The sequence below is a fragment of the Puma concolor genome, chromosome B1 (genome assembly GCF_028749965.1).
Source record: "Puma concolor isolate L17-30 chromosome B1, mPumCon1.1.hap2, whole genome shotgun sequence".
In the NCBI taxonomy this organism is placed as follows: Eukaryota; Metazoa; Chordata; class Mammalia; order Carnivora; family Felidae; genus Puma; species Puma concolor.
The window spans coordinates 34,966,169-34,987,593 of record NC_141670.1 but is presented as its reverse complement, the minus strand read 5'-3'; the positions used below and the strand labels follow the sequence as shown (position 1 = coordinate 34,987,593).

The 21,425-nt window shown below is 44.7% G+C and overlaps 1 long non-coding RNA gene across 1 annotated transcript; it reads right to left on the bottom strand.

The window, feature by feature from the left end:
* Positions 1-1,301: 1,301 nt before the first annotated feature.
* Positions 1,302-20,994, bottom strand: LOC147581564 (uncharacterized). The gene is made up of 3 exons (XR_015250034.1): positions 19,302-20,994; positions 15,393-15,505; positions 1,302-1,695 (listed from the first exon to the last, which is right to left on the bottom strand). It is a non-coding gene; the product is annotated as an uncharacterized LOC147581564 (long non-coding RNA).
* Between the last annotated feature and the right edge of the window lie 431 nt (positions 20,995-21,425).

Sequence of the window (21,425 nt, the reverse complement as noted above, 5' to 3'; positions counted from 1 at the left end):
CAAGCTGGCTCCAGGCTCCGAGCTGTCAGCACAGAGCCTAATGCGGGGCTCGAACCCACAAACTGTGAGATCATGACCTGAGCCAGAGCCAGACGCTCATCCGACTGAGCCACTCAGGCGCCCCAGAAACATACATATCAATTAAAACAGAAGACAGTCCAGAAAAAGACTCAATTCGGTATATAATTAAAGTCCCATTTAAAATCAGTAAGAAAAAGAGGACTTATTAATGAAATGATTAACTCTTTGGGAGGAAAAAGAGAGTCCCATCTCATCCTTCAGACTAGGAAAAATTCCCCAAATAAAGCTAGGGAAGCACTGGGGGAAAATATAGGTGAACATTTACATAATTTGGGGGGAAAGACTTTCTTACAAAAAAAAACACAACGAAACTAAAGATAGAATCTGAAGTAGAAAATTAATATATTTAATTAAAAATACCCATGTCAGAAAACTTAGAATAAGAAAATCTAAAGGCAAATGACGGAACAGAAAAGAGTTAAAAACACACATGAAAAAGAGTCAATATCATAATAAATAAGAAGCTCTCTGTAATCAGTAAGAAAAAGGGGAGTGCCCTAATAGAAGACAGAACAAAGCACATGACCTAATAGTCAATCAACCCAGAAGAAACAGTATCTAATGGTCATAAGGCAATTGAGCCTAGTAACTGATGGCGAATTAAAGCTATGAGGTTCCATTTTTTGTCTGTCCAATGAACAACAATTTTTTTTTTTTTTTTTGAGAGAGTGCAAGAGAGGGAAGGGCAGAGAGAGGGAGACAGAAGATCTGGAATGGCCTCTATGCTGACACAGCGAGCCGAGGTGGGGCTTGAACTCACGAACCCAACTGTGAGATCGTGACCTGAGCCAAAGTCTGACACTCAGCCAACTGAGCCACCCAGGTGCCCTGAACAATTTTTTTAAGGTAAATAATTAGCATTGGTTTCAATTTGCCAAGGAAACTCTCCTATCCTGACGTGTGGGTGAACTGATGCAACATTTTTGGAAGTCTAGTTGGCACTGTATCTCAAAAGCCTTGAAAATAATCAGACTCTTGGCCAAGGGAGTGTAGTTATGGGAGTTTTTTCTGAAGACATAATTAAGGCTGTACACCAGGGGTGAGCTGTAGGAACATTTGTTCCAACCCTGAGCAGAAACTGGAAATGATCTAAACATCTAACAATAAGTGATCTAATAATAAGCGACATGTCCTATGTAGCCATGAAAGATGTTGTTGAAGAGTATTTCACCATGTGGAAAGATGTCCAGAGTGTGTATTTCTGTTGCCGTTATTGCCGTAAATTTATTTTGTTCTAGTCGGTTTTTAAAAAAAAACTTTTTTTAATGTTTATTTATTTCTGAGACAGGGACAGACAGAGCAGGAGTAGGGGAGGGGCAGAAAGAGAGGGAGACACAGAATCTGAAGCAGGCTCCAGGCTCCGAGCTGTCAGCACAGAGCCCAACGCGGGGTTTGAACTCACCGCGAGATCATGACCCGGGCTGAAATCGGACGCTTAACCGACTGAGCCACCCAGGCGCCCCGGTTTGTTTTTTTAATTGAACAAGAAGCAAGACTTAGTCTGGAAGCTTCAAGCCCTGGCGCAGAATTGCAGCTCGAGGGTGCTTTGGGGTCTCAAATCGTCCTCCGGGACACAGCCTCAAGCAAGCAGCCTCTGGCCTGGAGAGCTTCTCTCTGGAAGAAATGGACCCATCCGTGAGGTGTGGCAGCGGGCAGGACTCCTGGGAACTGTTGGCTGTCAGCTGGCTGCTGCTAGGTGTCTCCAGGCCTGGAGCCCTGCGCAAGGCACTGAACAGCACATCAGATCCCATCCAATTACCACCTGGTTTACAGTAAATACGCCTCCAGGCCCATGGGCCCCAAAGCCAGCCGGGTGGTGGCAGAACGGCAGGCGCCCAGGAGCCAGCAGGCTTTTGGGAGAGACTCTGTTTCCTCCTCCCTCCCCTCCCCTTCCTGCCTCCTTCCCCTTCCCTCCCCTACTCCGAGGATAGGCTTGAAGCTAACACGATTTGGGAAAGGCCAGCCTCTTAAAGAAAAAAAAAAAAAAAAAAAAAAAAGCACAAAATTATGAAATAAAATTTCACTACGGGACTTCAAAAGGAGTCCATGCAAGTGAGGGGCTTAACCTTCACAAGCTTTGTGGTAGATGCACCTTTAATCTTGATTTCGGTTTCCATCATTTCCATGAATTTCCTGTTTTTGTTACATATGTACTCCTAAACGATATCAAGTGTCCTTTCACACATTTTTGAGCTTTCTATAAATGATATGCTCTATGGTATTTGTGTGGAAACCTGTTTTTTACTTGTTGTTTTTTTTTTAATTCAACATATTTGGGAAATGTATCCATGTTGATATGTATAGCTTTAGTTTCTATAAATTGCTATATACTATTCCACGGTATGATTATCAGAACTTATCCATTCTCCTGTTGCCATTTTTTTTTTTTGTAAAAAAAGCAGGCTGTACGACAAAAGTAGGTTGTAAAAAAAAAAGGCAGGGCGTAAATCAAACATACACGCGGCAGAGCAAGTAAATCAGTATCATTTTTCGGTAAGACTCGAATAGAACTAGGTCAATAAAACATGATTCAGAAAAGAATCTAGGAACAATGCAGCAAGTTGGTGTATGATACAACACTTCAAGTCGCTGGGGAAGAGTAAACTATTTAATGAATGGTATCAAATCAGTATTTATATGTAGACAAAATAAATGAAAGCAAGTCTCTACCTTAGATGATGCACAAAATTATACTCTAGATGAATTAAAAACCTAAACCCTCGGGGCGCCTGGGTGGCGCAGTCGGTTAAGCGTCCGACTTCAGCCAGGTCACGATCTCGCGGTCCGTGAGTTCGAGCCCCGCATCGGGCTCCGGGCTGATGGCTCAGAGCCTGGAGCCTGTTTCTGATTCTGTGTCTCCCTCTCTCTCTGCCCCTCCCCCGTTCATTCTGTGTCTCTCTCTGTCCCAAAAATAAATAAAACGTTGAAAAAAAAATTAAAAAAAAAAAAAAACCTAAACCCTCAAGGGGTGCCTGGGTGGCGCAGTCGGTTAAGCGTCCGACTTCAGCCAGGTCACGATCTCGCGGTCCGGGAGTTTGAGCCCCGCATCAGGCTCTGGGCTGATGGCTCGGAGCCTGGAGCCTGTTTCCGATTCTGTGTCTCCCTCTCTCTCTGCCCCTCCCCCATTCATGCTCTGTCTCTCTCTGTCCCATAAATAAATAAAAACGTTGGAAAAAAAAAATTTAAAAAAAAACCTAAACCCTCGAAACGAAAGTTTTAAAGTAGTAGGGGAAACAAGTAAGGGGAAATATCATTACACTCCAAGGAAAAGGGAGACCTTGAAGAGGCCATGGAAAGCAAAACTCAAACAGTAAAACGCTAAACAACTTGAGTTCTTGAGTAAATGTTACCTAACTTGTAAACGAGAAAAAGAACTGTGCACTTGGCCCCTAAACAACACAGATTTGAACGGCATGGGTCCCCTCATACATGATGTCTTACAGTACAGCACTATATGTGTATTTTCTTTTTCTTTTTTTTTTTAATGTTTATTTATTTTGAGAGAGAGAAAGACAGCATGAGCGAAGGGAAGGAGCCGAGAAAAAGAGAGAGAGAGAGAGAGAGAGAGGGAGACCCAAGCAGGCTTTGTGCTGTCAGCACAGAGCCCAATGCCATGCTTGATCTCATGAACCGTGAGATCATGACCTGAGCTGAAATCAAGAGTTGGATGCTTTACTGACTGAGCCACCCAGGTGGCCCTGTATTTTCTTATTCTTGTGATTTTTCCTAACATTTTCTCTCTTCTCTGTAGCTTACTTTATTGTAAGAATGTAGTAACAATAAAACGTAAAATCAGCTGTTTACATTATCAGCAAGACTTCTGGTCACCCACAGGCTATGTATCAGTAGTTAAGTTTTGGGGGATTCAGACTATATGCAGATTTTCTACTGGGGACGGAGGAAGTCCTCACTCCTAAGCCCTGAGTTGTTCAAAGCTCCAATATATAACAAAAGATACCCCAAACAATATTAAAGGCAAGCCAGAGGCTGAGAAAATTTGCAATACATGCAACAAAGAATGCGTATAACAGATATATTAAAAAAAAAAAAAACCCAACCTTTAGAAAGATGAGCAAAGGATATGAATACACAATTCACGTAAGAGGAAATATGAATAGCTACAAACCTATAAGACACTCAAACAGTTTTTGTCAGGCAAATACTAATTAAAACAGTGAAGAGACAGTGGTTTACGCCTACTACAACTGGCCACATTGACAGGTCTGGAGGCCAAAGCGTCACTGAGACTGCTGAGACACTTCATATGACCCACAGCCACTTTGGAGGCAACGTGGGCATAGTCTCAGATCCAGAATTTCCCCTTGTAGAAATTTAAAATAGAGAGACGTGGGAAAAAATATATAAGACATTTATTGCAACATTGTTTGAGGTAGTGAAAAATTGTTAACAATCCTAAGGGTCCACTAAAAGCGGAGAGGATGATTAAATATGATATATCCATACAATGGAATACCACTCAGCAGTTGAAAGAAATTAGTTTGGTTCATAAATTAACGCGGTTAGATTTCCAAAACATTGATAAGTTGCAATAGATGATTGCTAAGTTGCACAGTATGATGCCTCTTATGTAAAAATAATCCACAAAATATGTTATATATAATTATAAAACTCTGGAAGGAAACACACAAAAATCCCAAAAGTGGCTGGTCACTTAGATAGAGAGAAGGGCCTGGGATTATGAGATGTGGTCAATGGATGATTTGGTTTAATATATGATAGTCTGGTTTTCTTTAAAAGATGCCTGCATTTATGTATCTCTTGTTCGATTAAAAATAAAAGATTGGGGGGTGGGTGCCTGGGTGGCTCAGTCAGTTAAATGACAGACTCCTGATTTCAGCTCAGGTCATGATCTCACAGTTGTGAGATCGAGCCATGCTTCAGGCTCCTAGCTGGGCATGAAGACTTCTTATGATCCCCTCTTTTTCCCTTTCCCTCTGTGCCTCCCCCCTCTCTCTCAAAAAAAATAAAGATTAAATTAAATTAAATTAAAAGATTGGAAGGATTCATGTTTGCAGTCCTAACTCTTAGAATGAAACTATAAGTGATTTTTACTTCTTTTTTTTTCTTATCTGTATTTTCTAAAATTTCCACAATGTTGATGTATCACATTTGTTATAAGAATACAGTCATTTTTTATTTTTACAAAAAAAATTTAAGTAATCTCTATATCCAACATGGGGCTCAAACTCACAACCCCGAGGTCAAGAGTCACATGCTCTACCAACTGAGCCAGCCAGGCACCCCAAATACAGTTATTTTTTTCAAAGATTGATGAAAGTTTCAAAAATTCTTAAAAAGTTAGTTTTAGGTTACCTGTATTTTTTTTTTTAATTTTTTAATGTTTATTTGTGAAAGAGACAGACAGACAGAGTGTGAGCGGGGGAGGGGCAGAGAGAGAGGGAGACACAGAATCCGAAGCAGGCTCCAGGCTCTGAGCTGTCAGCACAGACCCCGATGTGGGCCTCGAACTCATGGACTGTGAGATCATGACCTGAGCCGAAGTCGGACGCTTAACTGACTGAGCCACCCAGGCGCCCCAGGTTACCTTTAAATATAAACCTCCTCCCCCAGACTTAGACACACAGCACTGTGTTTGGGAAGGATGGCAGGTTTTATCACAAAATTAGAAAAATCCCAAAGTTTGGAAGTATAGCAAAAGGTTCTAGGATTCATTTAGCCAAGCCTGGTTCAAGAGATTCTAGGCAAATGGCTCTTGCATTCTAATCACCAATGTTCTGTTACCCAGCACACTGCAAGGACCTGACTTACAACTTACTGACAATAAATATTTAACTACAGTTAAACATAGCTACTTTCTGGGAGTGAGTTTTCTCAGATGGCTGAGGGCATATCCTTTTAATGTCTTTTACATTTTTTTTTTGTATTGTAATGAGTTACATTGTAATTTAAATTTTTTTTTTAATGTTTTTATTTATTTTTGAGACAGAGAGAGACAGAGCATGAACAGGGGAGGGTCAGAGAGAGGGAGACACAGAATCTGAAACAGGCTCCAGGCTCTGAGCTGTCAGCACAGAGCCCGATGCAGGGCTCGAACTCATGAATCGCGAGATCATGACCTGAGCCAAAGTCAGACGCTTAACCGACTGAGCCACCCAGGCGCCCCTTCTCTGCCTTTTTAAATAGAACACAGAACATCTAGTTATAGCTTTCCCAGTGTTGCCATTTCCCAAGACTGCTGTGAGTTACCCTGTCAGTTTTCTGTCTATAGCACCCTCTTTCCTTCTAATCTACCATGAGTTTAGGAGTTAACTTCTTGGAGTTCTTTGTAAAATAATCAGCCTAAGAGGCTCACGCTAAGAGGATTCCCTAAAATAAAAGAATGCACCGACTTTATGCCATCTTTTTAACTGAAATTAATTTTAGTTTTATTTTATTTTATCTTGTTTTGTTTTTTACTTCCTTCTGGTTTTCAGTGGTGTTCTCAAGTGATGGCTTCAAGTCTGGAAGGTGGGATAGGTGGAGAGAAAAGAACAGCGTCACTCATTGCCAGGGTGATCTCCATCAAGGGCAAAGGTTTTGCTATTGGCACAGGGTTCTTGCCACAGAAATGAGAGGCCAAAAGATGAAATGTCTAAAAAGCCCTACACTGAGACCGAAACCGGAGTCACACAGCATCTGCTGTAAGAGTCTGTGGTTGGTGCAAGAATTTCCCAAGATACAGCAAGTGATCATTAATGACGTCTTTGTCAGAAACAACCTGAAGCAGCCGAGAAAACTGGGTGCTGGGAGGTGGTGCGGGGGCAGAACTATAATCTCAGGCCTCCTTTGGGCAAAATCGGCAGGGGGAAGGTGAGAGAACATAAAGCAGGGCTGCCACGCTCAAGTATCACAGATCGAGACCTTTCTTAACGTGTGGGTCTCTGCGCTTTGCTCTTTCTTCTTCATGCTGCTGTGACCCAGAGGGCTGGTGACTCACCACTAGATCCCGACCCTCTGAGTGCAGGCAGTTATGGCTCATTAGATGTTAACTGCACTGGTGGTGAGCAGATCTAATAAAACCACGTAAGAGAAAGTGCCCGGTGCCTTTCAGGAGTGCTGTCACTCAGAAGAGCGCAGGGCTGTGCACGTTGCCCCTGCGATGTGTCCGTGCCACGGAAACTCACAGAAATCCTACCACAAGGAGACGGCCTGTTCCCAAGTCGCATCCGGGGGCTGTGATGTTCATTTCTGGCCCTTGCCGTTTGCCAGTGTGGTTGCACTGTGCGTGTATGCTGAGGATGATGGCCCCGGGACAAGGCATGGGAGCCTGGGACAGACGGGCCGCCAGGGTCTCCCGGCTTCTTCCTCTCTCTGTGCCTCAATCTTCATTCAATCCAAGTGGAGCTTCACCTGTTGCCCTGCCTCAAGTCTAGCTTCCCGAAAGGTGAAAATAAATCATGCCTGTGGACATGCTCAGAATTACGCGAGGAGGAAGGGGATGGTGTTTGGGGGGAGTATTGTGTTCAGGGGAGTATCCTCAAAGGTGTAATCCCGAGTGGGAAGTCGGGACAAAGCTCTGTGGTTTGCTCACCGGTCCTCTTCAGGGTAAAGCTCAGCCTGAGGGTTGCCCATTCCAGCTTTGGAACACCCACAGCCTTGGGAGGCCACGGTGAGCATGCTTAAATTTGTGGAATATTGGCCCTGGAAAGGACCCGAAAGATCAGTTCCCTCATTCTACAGACAGCAGTGGAGGCACAGAGAGGTGAAGGGACTTCTGCAAGGTTATACAGCTACTCCTACATCCAGGCCTTCACTTTATGAGCCCGGTGTCTTTTTCACAGACTTTCTCAAAGTGGAGTCCTCTGAGATTTCTTGTCCACATCACCCCGTGTATAAATGAGGGCACAGGAGAGATGGTGGGTGTAGAGAGGAGAGTTGCTGAGAGATTCCTGGGTCCTACCTGAGACCCACTGAATTCAGAATCTCCGAGAGTGGGACCTGGGAATCTGCATGGTAGCACCAAGCGATTCCTAGGCAGTCCTGCTTTGTTTCAACAACACCTTGAAGTGTTGCTTCTAAATGATCTATGTAGAGTAGCTACCATTTATAAATGGCCTCCGAGAGAACACAAAAAGGACACAGACTGCTAGTGGTCACTGGACAAAGCCGTGCCCTCAATTAGCCACCATGTGTGACAGTTAGCTTTGTGTCCTTTAAGCCACAATCACGCAGTGGAATGTTCTGAACAATCAAAGCAACTCGGGAAACACACAGACCTCATGTGGCGCGTTTAAGAGCCTTTCTTCTCCCGGGTCCTGGGACGGGTGTGCCTGCCTTGGCAGGTCCCCCCGGCTTATCTTAGCATACCCACCACCTCTCGGAGACATCTGGCTTCACACATGTGTCTCTGGCCTGACAGCAGATGGTTTCTGATGGGCTGAACCCAAACCTCTCCTAATCAACCAAAAAGGACCTGGCAGGTCCACGGGCGATAAATACAGCTGAGATCTCCCCTGTAGGAGCCCCTTGGGAGGTTGAAAATGGAATGCGAAGAAGTGATGGGCAGGCCAGCAGCTTCCACTGAGGGCCCACCAAGGGCACCGTGTACAACTTCCCTGCTGTTCCTACACTTCCAGACACAATCACGCAGAAAGGCTGTGGGACCCAGCTGGGTCCCTGGGTACTCTGTAATGGCTTGAACCTTAGGGAAGATTTTCCTTGGGTGCCCATACACCTGACTGCTCCTTGTCTGTCTCCCAGCAGGTCTCTCCCCACCCTTCCCCACCCCACCCCCCGACTCCAGACAGCCTTGGCTGCTCTCTCCTGCTTGCCCGTCCAGGTAGCACGCAGCAAAGACAGAGCCAGGTTTCAAGAAGGGGCCCATGAGGGGAAACCACTCATTAAAAGACAAACCTCATGTCAGCAGTACCTAAGGGTGTGGCAGGACAGGACAGGCCTGCAGAAGTTTCCTGCAGTCTGCATTTATATTATATTTTTTGAAAGTTAGCGTTTTGGCTTGAGAAAAGGTAGGAAGGGCTGTTGGTTTTAACTTCTCTGAGAGCTGTGGTAGAAAATATGCCAGAGGCTCTAAGAGCGCAGGGGTCCGGTGTCCCCAACACTCCGTTCATGCCTAGCACTAAGAAGGTGTCCAAAGATGATGTGTCAAATGCATAAGCCACGGCCACTTCCTGCTGGGTGATACTCACTAAGGTGGTGGTGACTGACTGCACAGTCCAGGGTGTGGGCCACAGAATCCCAGGCTCAGAAACCCGCTTTTGTTGGTGCCCCAAGGGTACTCTGACTCCTCAGGTGTTTCTATATTTATCAAACACTCGAGATTAATGTGTGGAATGAGGATGCCAGGTCACCCGTGAATTTACACACTGAGAAATAAATGCACGGGGGCCTTGCACGTTCCAACTCCGTAGGCAATCCCTGTGGAAACCCAAAGATGACCCGGATGGTGACCTGCTGAGCACAGAGCCAGAACCAGGGCATTTAGATGAATCAGACATTTTTTGACCTCATAATAGGTTTCAGGCCTTTAAAGAACCATCCCACCAAAGGCAGAAATACCGGTGTGCCGTCGTCATTCACGGCCCTGCGGGTCCTGGCATCAGAGAGGCTGGCAAAGGATGGGACACTGAAGGTTGTTCCCTCTTTCTTTTCTTCATCTCTGTCCAGACAAGTGCCGCTGACGTTTCCATCTGTGAGTCTGCTTTTACTTCTAGACTTTAACAACCCTTTCTGATTAACCCATTCCTTTCCCCCTTAGCTTTATTGAGTTATCACTGATACGCGGCCTCGTATAAGTTTAGGGCATACAGATAGCGACTGGCAAACATATATGATGAAACGTTTACCACAAGAAGTTAACAACCATCATTTCACGTAGTTACAAATAATGTGTGTCTTCCATTTGGGATTTACTCTACTAGCAACTTTCAAATAGACCACGCGGCGGTCATTATGGCCATCGTGCTGCGTACGACAGCCTGAGTACTTATTTCTCTCATAACTGCAAGCCTGTACCTTCAGACCATCTTCCTCCAATCTCCCCACCCCCTACCCTGGCCTCTGGGAACCACAAATCGAGTCTCTTTTTCTGTGAATTCTGCTTATAAGTGAGATCACACAGGATTTGTCTTCCTGTGTCTGACTCACTTCACTGAGCATAATGGCCTCAAGGTCCATTCCTTTTTCTTTTTTTTTTTTTCAAGTTTATTTATTTATTTTTGAGAGAGGGAGAAAGCACGAGCCTGAGTTGGGGAGGGGCAGAGAGACAGAGAAAGAGAGAGAGCGTTTTGGGCACGGGGGTGGGGGGCGATTCCAAGCAGGGTCCACACTCAGCACTGAGCCAAAAATCGAGAGTCTGATGTTTAACCGACTGAGCCACCCAGGGGCCCCCTTTTTTTCTTTAATTGGAATATTGCTATTTTCAACCAATGGATCAGTCAGATTTTATAGACCCGAGCAACCTCTTCTCTCTTTCAAATGACCGCACACCTCCGGTGTATTGTGTGTAGATTTTCAAGTTTAGCACTCAGAAGAAAGCGAACTGTCCCTCATTGCCAAAGCCTTGAGGATCACCAAGCTCCCAGGTACTGACGGCCGCCATAAATCAGGCTTCTAGATAGATCAGGTTAGGGAGTTTTGTTTTACCTTCTCCCTGACCCTCTCAGTGCTGTGCTGTATAGTACCAAGGGCTTAGGTGGATGTTGGTGAGAACCTCCAATGTCAGCTAAGGAGGCCACTGATGCTGAGGAAATCCCTCTCAGTAGGGGCTCAGAGTGGAAGAGTGTAGTGGGCACAGATTTGACCCACCCTGTTAGGGACCATTCCCCCCCCCCTTCTCTGCCACTTTCTCTCCCTTTCTCTGGGGACTGTCTGACCAGCCTGAGGAGTCTCCGCTGTCACTTGGGAATGGACATTTTCGGGCTGTGAAATCTACCTCATGGTGACAGACAAAGCAGCACCCAAAAATCACGGGGCACAAAAAACTAGAGTCAGAAGGAAGCTGGGGGCGCCTGGGTGGCTCAGTCGGTTAAGCGTCCGACTTTGGCTCAGGTCATGATCTCACAGTTTGTGAGTTCGAGCCCCATGTGGGGCTCTGTGCTGACAGCCCAGAGCCTGGAGCCTGCTTCGGATTCTGTGTCTCCCTCTCTCTCTCTGCCCCTCCCCTGCTTGTGCTTTCTCTCTTAAAAATAAATAAGCATTAAAAAAAAAAAAAAAAAGGAAGCAATGATCAGAAAGCACCTAGAATAGTGATCAGTGATCAGCACTTATTGGGTACTTGTTGACTTATTGGATACTTGTTGACTGACTGGCTGAATGAATTCTTGAATAGTCCAACCAGCTCCTTTTAGAAGGGAGGAGACTGAAGGGGGTGGGAAATGCTGATTGGTTCCAAGTGCCACAGCAGAGCCCTGGCACCTGGGGCAGAGTAGGGACTTGAGTCTCAGCTCTGCATTTGTGATATCACAACAGTGGCAACTGGATAAATCAACAGCAGCAGGGGGTGGTGGGAAGGGAATAAGGGTGACACTTAGGGATCATAAAAAGAGTAAAATGATTTTAATGTTCATTTTGAGAGAGACGAGAGAGCGAGAGTAGGGCAGAGGGAGAGACGGAAAGAGAGAGGGAGAGAGAATGAATCCCAAGCAGGCTCCGTGCTCTCAGTGCAGAGCCGAGGCGGGCCTCAATCCCACGAACCGAGATCAAGACCTGAATGGAAATCAAGAGTTGGACGCTTAACCGACTGAGCCACGCAGGGACCCCTGAAACGGTTTTGTTTTTTTTTTTTTTAATTTTTTTTTTTCAACGTTTATTTATTTTTGGGACAGAGAGAGACAGAGCATGAACGGGGGAGGGGCAGAGAGAGAGGGAGACACAGAATCGGAAACAGGCTCCAGGCTCCGAGCCATCAGCCCAGAGCCCGACGCGGGGCTCGAACTCCCGGACCGCGAGATCGTGACCTGGCTGAAGTCGGACGCTTAACCGACTGCGCCACCCAGGCGCCCCCCTGAAACGGTTTTAAGTAATCACAGAAGAACCCAACCAGCAACAACCTCAAAGCTTGCCCCTGTCTTCCGGCCTTGATCCCACTGCCCCTTGAGCTCTCTCCTCCATTCCCAGTTTCACGCAGCATTTTCCTGGATGAGGCACCATGATGTTTTGCTTCCACGTTAAGTTTCTTTCTCTCTCCCCCACAGTCAACATACGTGATCACGAATTATGTAATAAGTAACACTCTCAGTAGGTCCAGCTCCCCTTAAAACACGCCTTCTTTCCTCTTCACCATCAAACCCCTTGAAAAGCAGAGCCTAGACCTGTACTGCTCAATGGTCATCACCAGCTCCATGTAGCTGTTAAGCACTTGAAAGGCGCCTAGCCTGAATCGAGATGTGCTTGGAGGATAAAACATACAGCGATTTCAAAGACAATATGAGAAAGAATGTCAAATATCTCATCAATAATGATTTTGGATAAACTGAGATGAATAAAACATATTATGAACATTAGTTTCACCTGTTTCTTTTTACATTCTCTTTTTAATTTTTTTTTCAAGATTAGATTTTTTAAGTTTTTGCGGGGAGGGGCAGAGTGGAAGAGACTCTTCAGCAGGCTCCACACCCAGCGGGGCTCGATCTCACAACTGTGAGATCATGACCGCAGCCGAAATCAAAGAGTCAGACGCTTAACTGACTGAGCCACCCAGGCGACCCTGTTTTTTAAATTTTTTTAATGTTTATTGTTTTTTGAGAGACCGTCAGAATATGAGCAGGAGAGGGGCAGAGAGAGAAGGAGACACGGTTTCTGAAACAGGCTCCAGGCTCTGAGCTGTCAGCACAGACGCAGCGCTTGAACTCGTGAGCCACCAGATCATGACCGGATCCGAAGTTGGACGCTCAACCGACTGAGCCACCCAGGCGCCCCTCCTCTTTTTACATTCTTAATGTGGCTACCAGAAAATTTGAAATTACATATGCGGCATGCGTTGCATTTTTATTGGGCCCTGCTGGTCTAGACACTGCTTCAAAGCATTTAAAGACTGTAACAAGTATAAAGCACAACGCTCATAAAATTAAAATGGGCTTTGAGTCTACGCAAGAGCTTTTGTTCTCAAACCCTCATTTACAATCAGCTTTCAAGTAAGGGAACGTGGAAGTTGTGGCATGAGAAATTGGGAGGGAAATAAGAAGGTCACTTGCTCATTTCCCAGGAAAACTGACCCTTCAAGGGCAATAATGGTACAGCCAATGCCGGTCCAGGCTTTCTGTCTGTCATAAGACATCCTGGCCATAGCAACACCCTCAGAATCCGTTCGAGGTTGTGCCTTCCTGCGGGCAGCTTCGTGCCCTCTGTGACTGACTGGGGATGCCCATGTCGGGCATTTGAGGTCCAGGGCAGAGCAGGAAAGAGCGCGAGGTGGCATGGAGTCACTGGAAGAGCCTGAGATAGCATGAAAAGTCATGAAACCCTCTAGGTTTCCTCCTACGCGTGGTGCAGTCAATGTGCTGTAGCACGTGCCGGCTCTGGAATTCCTGCCCTTCTTCCTTATGCTTAGCACATGGGAAGCCTTGAGCAAGTGACTGGAGGTCTCTTGGCCTCAGTTTCCTCACTTGTAAGGTGCAGACTACGGTAGTCATGCCTTACGGAGTGGTGTAGCATCCATAAGCTAATCCGTGCACAGCAAGTGCCCCATAAATGTTAAAGCAAACAGACAAGAACTGAAGGACCGAGGGATTGTAAGGGCTCTCCAGTCCCACTCCCACCCAAACTCAAGAAAGCCCCTTGGGGTGCCTGGGCGGCTCTGTTGGTTGAGTGTCCAGCTTCGGCTCAGGTCACGATCTCATGGTTAATGAGTTCAAGGCCCGCATCGGGCTTCAGTGCAGAGCCTGCTTTGGATCCTCTGTCTCCCTCTCTTTCTGCTCCTTCCCCATGCATGTGCGCTCTCTCTCTCTCCCAAAAATAAATCAACATTTAACTGAGAACGAACTGAGGGTTGATGGGGGGGTGGGAGGGAGGGGAGGGTAGATGATGGGCATTGAAGAGGGCATCTTTTGGGATGAGCACTGGGTGTTGTATGGAAACCAACTTGACAATAAATTTCATCTATTAATAAATAAATAAATAAATAAATAAATAAATAAATAAACATTTTTAAAAATGCCCCTATATTTTCCCTGATAGCTAGCCGCTGCTTATTCACCGCCAGTGGTGGAGGCTCAATGTCTCGCTGTCTCCTTGTTAGTTTTTTAGTTTAATTGTTTTTGTTGTGGTAAAATTTATAGAACATCAAAGTAACCATTAAGTACACTTAAGTGCGGTAAGTATATTCACTGTGTTGTGCAGCCTTCCCACTGTCTGTCTCCAGAATTTCTCATCATCCCAAATGGAAACTCTGTGCTCTTTAGACGATAACTCCTCTGGCTCCTGTCCCCTTGGGCCCTGGTAACCACTGTTCTTCTGGTCCGTGTGGTTTTTGACTACCGGAGATATCTCGAATGACGGGAATCCTTTTGTCCTTTGTGACTGGCTTATTTCACTTACCGTAATGTCTTCAAGGTTTACCCGTGTTGTGGCCTGTGTCAGAATTCCCTTCCTTTTCAAGGCTGAATAATATTCCTTTGTATGTGTGGACCACATTTTGTTTATCCATTCACCTGCTGGTGGGCCCTCAGGGTTTGAATGTTTCCTACCAATTCCTCCACAGAGCGAGCGAAAACCTGCCTTTCTGTGACTTCCACCCACCTGTCCAGCTCTGCCCTTGGGGCCCACAGCCTGAGAGTGGCCCACAGGAATCCCTGGATTTTTTTTTTTTTTTAACGTTTGTTTATTTTTGAGACAGAGAGAGACAGAGCACGAACAGGGGGAGGGTCAGACAGACAGGGAGACACAGAATCCGAAACAGGCTCCAGGCTCCAAGCTATCAGCACAGAGCCCGATGCAGGGCTCGAACTCACAGACCACGAGATCATGACCTGAGCCGAAGTCGGATTACTAACTAACTGAGCCACCCAGGCACTGCAGGAATCCCTGGATTTGAAGAGAGGTCCTGAATCCTCACTGCCAATTCCTCAAAAGCTAAGCAGTCTCTGGCTCTTTCATAATTTTCAGATGCTTTGCCATTGTGGTGTGGGTCTTTAGACCCACTTCAATTTAGTGATCTGCTTCCAAACAGGAATTATCCTCAACTCACCTGAGCTGAACTGTATTCCAGGACTACAACCTCTCTTATCTCGACCCTTTACTAACACAGCCAAGCAGCACATTGCCTTTTTTTTTTTTTTTTTTTTTGGTCAGCCATATTTCCTTGATTCATTTATTGAACAGGTTTTATTGGGTACCTTGTAAAGGTGAGGCAATTCAGGGCAGTCATCTGGAGCTTGAGCTCCAGAGCCAGACTTCATAGATGCCATCATTCGTGTTTCTTGATTTCTCGGAGCCTCAGTTTCCTTATCTGTGAAATAGTAAAAATCGAACCCACCTCATTGGGTTGTTGTACTCATTGAGTGAATTAGTGCATGTAAAACATTCGAAGTGTGCCTGACACTCCATAAATGTACTATTTCTCTGCACAGGGCACTATGCCCGGAGCTGGGGGCACAGCAGTCAGCCAGGCAGACCAGCTATGGGCTTTTTGTGGTTTGTAGTCTAGTGAAATGGTCGGACAAGTAAACCATTACATGACAACTAGAATTTATTCATGGGCAAACGTATAATTAAAAGATATATTTTTTAAGTGGAAATAAATCCCAGTTGCCCCACAGCATATCAAGCCTCATGATGAGAAAATTACAGGGTGATATAGGAGCACAAAAGTGGGGCACCTAACTCACCTTCATTCATTCATTCATTCATTCATTCATTCATTTATTAAAAATAAATACTTATTAGGTTCTTGTCATGTGTTAGGTACTATCGTAGACTTTGAGAATGATCAGTGGACCAAAAAAAAAGTCTTTTCTCTTAAAAAGCATATGTGATATTGGAGGGAGACAGACAAAAGCATAATAATAAAACTATAAGTAACAAAAGTCACATTATGCATTAATAAGTGATAAATACAACTATGTTGTCTGTTGGGAGGTAGGCTGGCATGATTCTTGATAGACAGGGTTTTCTAGATAAATGACAGGGAGGACTTTGGGATGACTCCTGGGTTTCAGCCTGAGCAACTAGAGGTGAAGGTGTGGGATCAGGATGGCTTCCCAGAGGAGGTGACATCTAAAGGGGGGGCTGGAAGGACAAGTGTAGGCTATCCAAATGGAGCGTGCCAGGGAAAACGCCCTAGAAACTGGAGCTTGTGCCAAGTTCACAGACAACTACAGAGTGAAGATTCAGCAGTTCAGGGGTGCTCTATCCTGTTCAGCATACCCATCCTGTTTAGGATTGAAGTGCAGCATTTTACGTTTTTAGAGATTTTAAAAACAACCTTGACTTTTAGCATTCCGGGAAGCCATTCCCCCGGTATTATGTCTTCTAAGAGGTTGATAAGTCTGTTGTATTCCATGACTTTTTCTAGTAGCTGACTTTAAAAAATAGTTGAATTGAACCCGGTCAAGGTCAGAGTCCTGTGTCACACCTCCCTTGTTGCTGATACAGGCCCCATTTAACCAATCCTTGGGGGACAGCTGCAGATCAACCCGACCACACGATAATCTTACACGGCCCGTACTTCTCCATCTGACCCCCTAATAACAGCCCTAAGAATCAAATGAGATAAGATGCGTAAAACTGCCGGAAAGTTCTCCAGAGTGACACAAGTTGCCATTGTTTACTATGACTTGGCCACCAACCTCTGGGAATGGAGACACAACAGGGGCTAAGTGAGCATGCTGCTGTCACAGAGCAGATGATGGGAGGGTTTCTACCTTTTCAAATGTGCTGCAGTAAAACATGCCTTGCTTGCACCAAGTTAATGAGTTCCGGGAGACTGCTTTGCTCTTGAAGTCACTTTTGTGGGTGGGAAAGCAATGGTGAGAATTTGAATTGGTCCAGTTTAGTATTATGATGAAATGAAGCCTATTAAATTTAGCAAGTTGTGTTCATGCCCCAATTTTATTATGCACTTGCATTCATCAAAAAACACTCTGATGAAAATTTTATACACTTGCATTTTAGTGGGGGTGGGGGAAGAAAATACTTAAAAAGCAGAATCAGCTGCTGCCTAAGAGACAGGAGATCTTTGGTAAACATAAGCATTGTATGAAATATGTCCACGGTTACAGTAAGAGATGACAAACTTTTATCAAACATTGAAGGAGAACTGACATTTTTGAATACACACACACACACACACACACACACACACACACACACACACACACCCATGCACACACATACTACTTTATATAACTTCTGTTTTGATCCTATGATGTAGGAATTCCTGTGCCCATTTTATAATTGAGAATCTAGACTCAGACATGCTAAGTAATTTTTCCAAGGACGTACAGCTAGGTAATAAGTGCTAGTCGGGACTTCTGACTTCTAAGTTCACCTTTTCTACTATGCCCTGCTTCCTCTTCAATAGATTGAGCACATGTTTATTGCTCTCCTGTTACGAGCAGGGTGTTTGGAGCCTCCTGTGGGCTAGTTTATGGGTATATAAAAGAGTATAAGCCAGAAATTCTGCTCTCCAGGGACTTTAGAAGGGGACTAAGGTGTGTACTGAAGCAAAGCACAGTGCAAGGTAGTAAAGGATAAATGTCATGTGGGTGGTGTGGCAAACAAATCCCAGGAAAGTTCAGTGGAGAGAGGTATGTGTGGGCTGTCAGGGTCAGGGAAGGCTTCCTGGAAGAAGTGACATTTTATTTATTCATTCACACCATTCATATCATAGCTGACTCTGTGCCAGTCATAAGCACTGGGAATGCAACTGTGAAGATGTGACACCGGTGTCTGTTCTCCTGAAGCTTACAGTGTGTGTGTGTGTGTGTGTGTGTGTGTGTGTGTGTGTGTGTGTTAGAGAGAGACAGAGACAGAGAGAGAGAGAAGGGAGATAGTGGGAAGGCAGAGAGAAAATAAATAAACAAGATAATCTGACAGAGCAACGGGTGCTATAAACTTTTTACAAAGTGATTGGGGGCTGGTTTGGATTGTTTTCTCTAAGAATGAGGCATTCGAGTTAGACCTCATCCATTCTTACCACTGCCCAACATTCCATTGTGTGAACACACTAGAGCTGATTTGTCCATTCTGCTGTTGATGGACATCTGAGTTGTTTCCATTTGGGGGCTGTGTGGCGAATTGTGCTGCCATGAGCATTTTGGTACATGCACATTTTGTATGTTTTGGTACTCAAAGTATACATTTCTGCTGGGTATATATTAGGAGTAGAATTGCTGGGTCAAAGGTTATGTGTATGTATGTTCAGCTTTAGAAGATGCTGTCAGACAGTTTTCCAAATTGGTTGTATTGGTTTAGTTAGTTTTAAAAACCAGACTGAAATTACTCTTTCTGATTATGTTGACCAAATAGTCTGGTTTTTGATAACCTGTCCTGGGTAGGCAGATTTCTTGGGAAAAACTGTTACATGGCTTACTGCGGCCCAGACAGATTTTGCGAATTACATTTGGGCTAACTTGAGAAGGATGTCTTTCTCATATCAAGTGAATTAATTAGTAGAGTTTCATATTTTTACTACTAATTAACAAATTAGTTAATTAACTACTAATTAACAAAGCGAAATGAAACACTTCACCGTTTATGTGCGGTGGGATTTTCCCATAGTCCGGAGCTTTAATTTAGGGAAAACACACCTTCCAGGTTATTCTAAGCATGACCAAGTTGGGAGCCTCGGATATTGGTACTCCCCCTCCCAAGATGATCGCTGAGGGGTTCAGACTGGTTGTTCTCCGAGGCCCTCACTGGGCCCTTTCCCTCTACTCTCCATTCCTGAAGGGGACTGTGGAGATGGAAAATCCAGTGGTTATCCTTGGTTAACACTTCTTGATCTGAGAGACTTCGAGTACTAACCCAGCCCCTGCTTTGTTCACTAGTGACTAGGGCACTTTTGTGTGTCTTATTTATTTATTTATTTACTTACTTACTTACTTAGAGCATGAGGAGGAGAGGGGCAGAGAGGAAAGGGAGAGAGAGAGAATCCCAAGCAGGCTCCCCACTGTCAGCACAGAGCATGACCTGCGGCTAGAACCTACGAACCGTGAGATCATGACCTGATCTGAAACCAAGAGTCAGATGCTCAACCACTCAGCCAGCTGAGCCACCCAGGTGCCCCTTTGTGTATTTTTCACCTGTAAGTTCACAATTGGTCTGCAAGTGTTCTCCAACAGCAGCTGAAACTGAGGTCCACCCCTGAGACGCACGTGTGATTAGAGGTCAGGAGAGACATGCCGTGCATAACAGGATACTATGGAGAGAGAAAACAAATATGAAACTCAAAGTAAAAATCACAATGCTGGTGCTCCAATTTGCAAAGGGGCTGCTTTGCTCCAGGACAATTCTTGGAAGCAGCAGGTATCGATTTAATTAATTCTGATCTGTCTCCAAAGCACATGCTTTCTGTATCTCCTATATTCCCTTAAAGACCACCTCTTCTATGCTCAGTAGTCTACTCGAGGTGTTTGAAAATGGTAACTATACTGTCCAGAGGATCACGATCTCTTATTCAGGAGGTACAGAGCTCAGCATAAAACTCACGTGTGGAATTTGGCAAACGTGGCCATGTGCTAATGTGCTGTGTCAGACAAACCTGACCAGAGTGGAGGACTGATGACAATTGATTTCTACAGAACAGGCGTCTGAGATATGACTAATGGCAGCAGTAAATCTTATCAGCCTCAGGGTTTATTTCAAAGGTGTGGAGTAAAAGAATACTGGATGAAACACCCGGGTTTGGATCCCAGTTCTGCCATTAACCACTTTTGTGTCCTGGGACAAGCTGCTTTACCTTTTGGATCTCTTTTGTTACCCGTGAGATGAGATTTACGGCCTACATCCCATTCTTGATCTCTTCCAGTTCCTGGGCTTTGTAACTTCATGTTCCTGGAAAGTAGTGACCTAATTTAGCATTTGTGACATGTCCTTTGGAAGAAAAGGAAATGCCACTTTTTTTTCCTCTTCTTCACAAACTGTGTTCAGAGCTATGCTCATGTGAAGTGAAGGATGTGCTTTAATTTCCTGGAGACCATGAGTGTCTGCAATATTTTCATGTTATGTAAGAATATGGAACGTTTTTGAAAGAAACCCTTACTCCTTTAACAAATATTGATTGCCTAGTCAATTTACATCCTCAAGAACTTAGACTGTAGGGGGAAACCTAAGACATGGCTACTAGAACTACGATGCAAAGTGGGAGGTAGCGACGGGCACCTGGGTGGCTCAGTCGGTTGAGCATCCGACTTTGGCTCAGGTCATGATCTCGCGGTCTGTGAGTTCGAGCCCCGCGTTGGGCTCTGTGCTGACAGCTCAGAGCCTGGAGCCTATTTCGGATTCTGTGTCTCCCTCTCTCTCTGCCCCTCCCCAGCTCATACTCTGTCTCTCTCTCTCTCTCTGTCAAAAATAAATAAACATTAAAAGTGAGAGGTAGCAAGAGTGATGAAGAAAGCATGAAAGTGACAGGGTTCAGCTCACTTCTTCCGGGTCAGATAAGGTTTTATGAAAGCAGAGCTGTCTGAGCTGAGAAATGAGTACTGTTCCAGCAGGTGGAGACATGGAGAGTCTTCCCTTAGAAGAGGGCCACAGGTTGACCAAGGTTTGGGGATGGAAAGCAGGGGCTGGCCATACACAGGGTGATCATATGTCCTCGTTTTCCCAAGACAGTTTCAGTTTATATTTTCTGTCCTGGTGTAGTTGTTAATGGTGCCCCCTTTTCACTCTCAAAAATCATCTAATTTGGATGATAAACTATATTGTCACCATAGCTATAAGTGATACTCTTTAAGAGGCCAAATATCCACATGGCTAATAGGATCTGAGAGGGAAAGAAAGAGAGGGGTGTTACTAAACAACCAGTGGGTCATTGAAGAAATCAAAGAAGTCAGAAAATACCTTGAAACAAATGAAAATGAAAATACAACTTTCCAAAATCCGTGGGGTACAGCAAAAGCAGTTCTAAGAGGGAAATTCATAGGATACAGGCCTACCTCAAGAGACAAGAAAAATACCAATTAAACAATCTAAAGGAAGTAGAAGAAGAACAAACAAAACCCAAAGTTAAAAGGAAGGAAATAATAAAGATAAAAGAGGAAATAAATGAAATAGAAACTAAAAAAAAAAAAAAAAAAAAAAAAATAGGCAAGAGCAATGAAACTAAAAGCTGGTTCTTTGAAAAGATAAAAAAATTGATAAACTTTTAGCCAGACTCATCAGGAAACAAAGAGAGAGGGCCCAAATAAACAAAAGCAGAAATGAAAGAG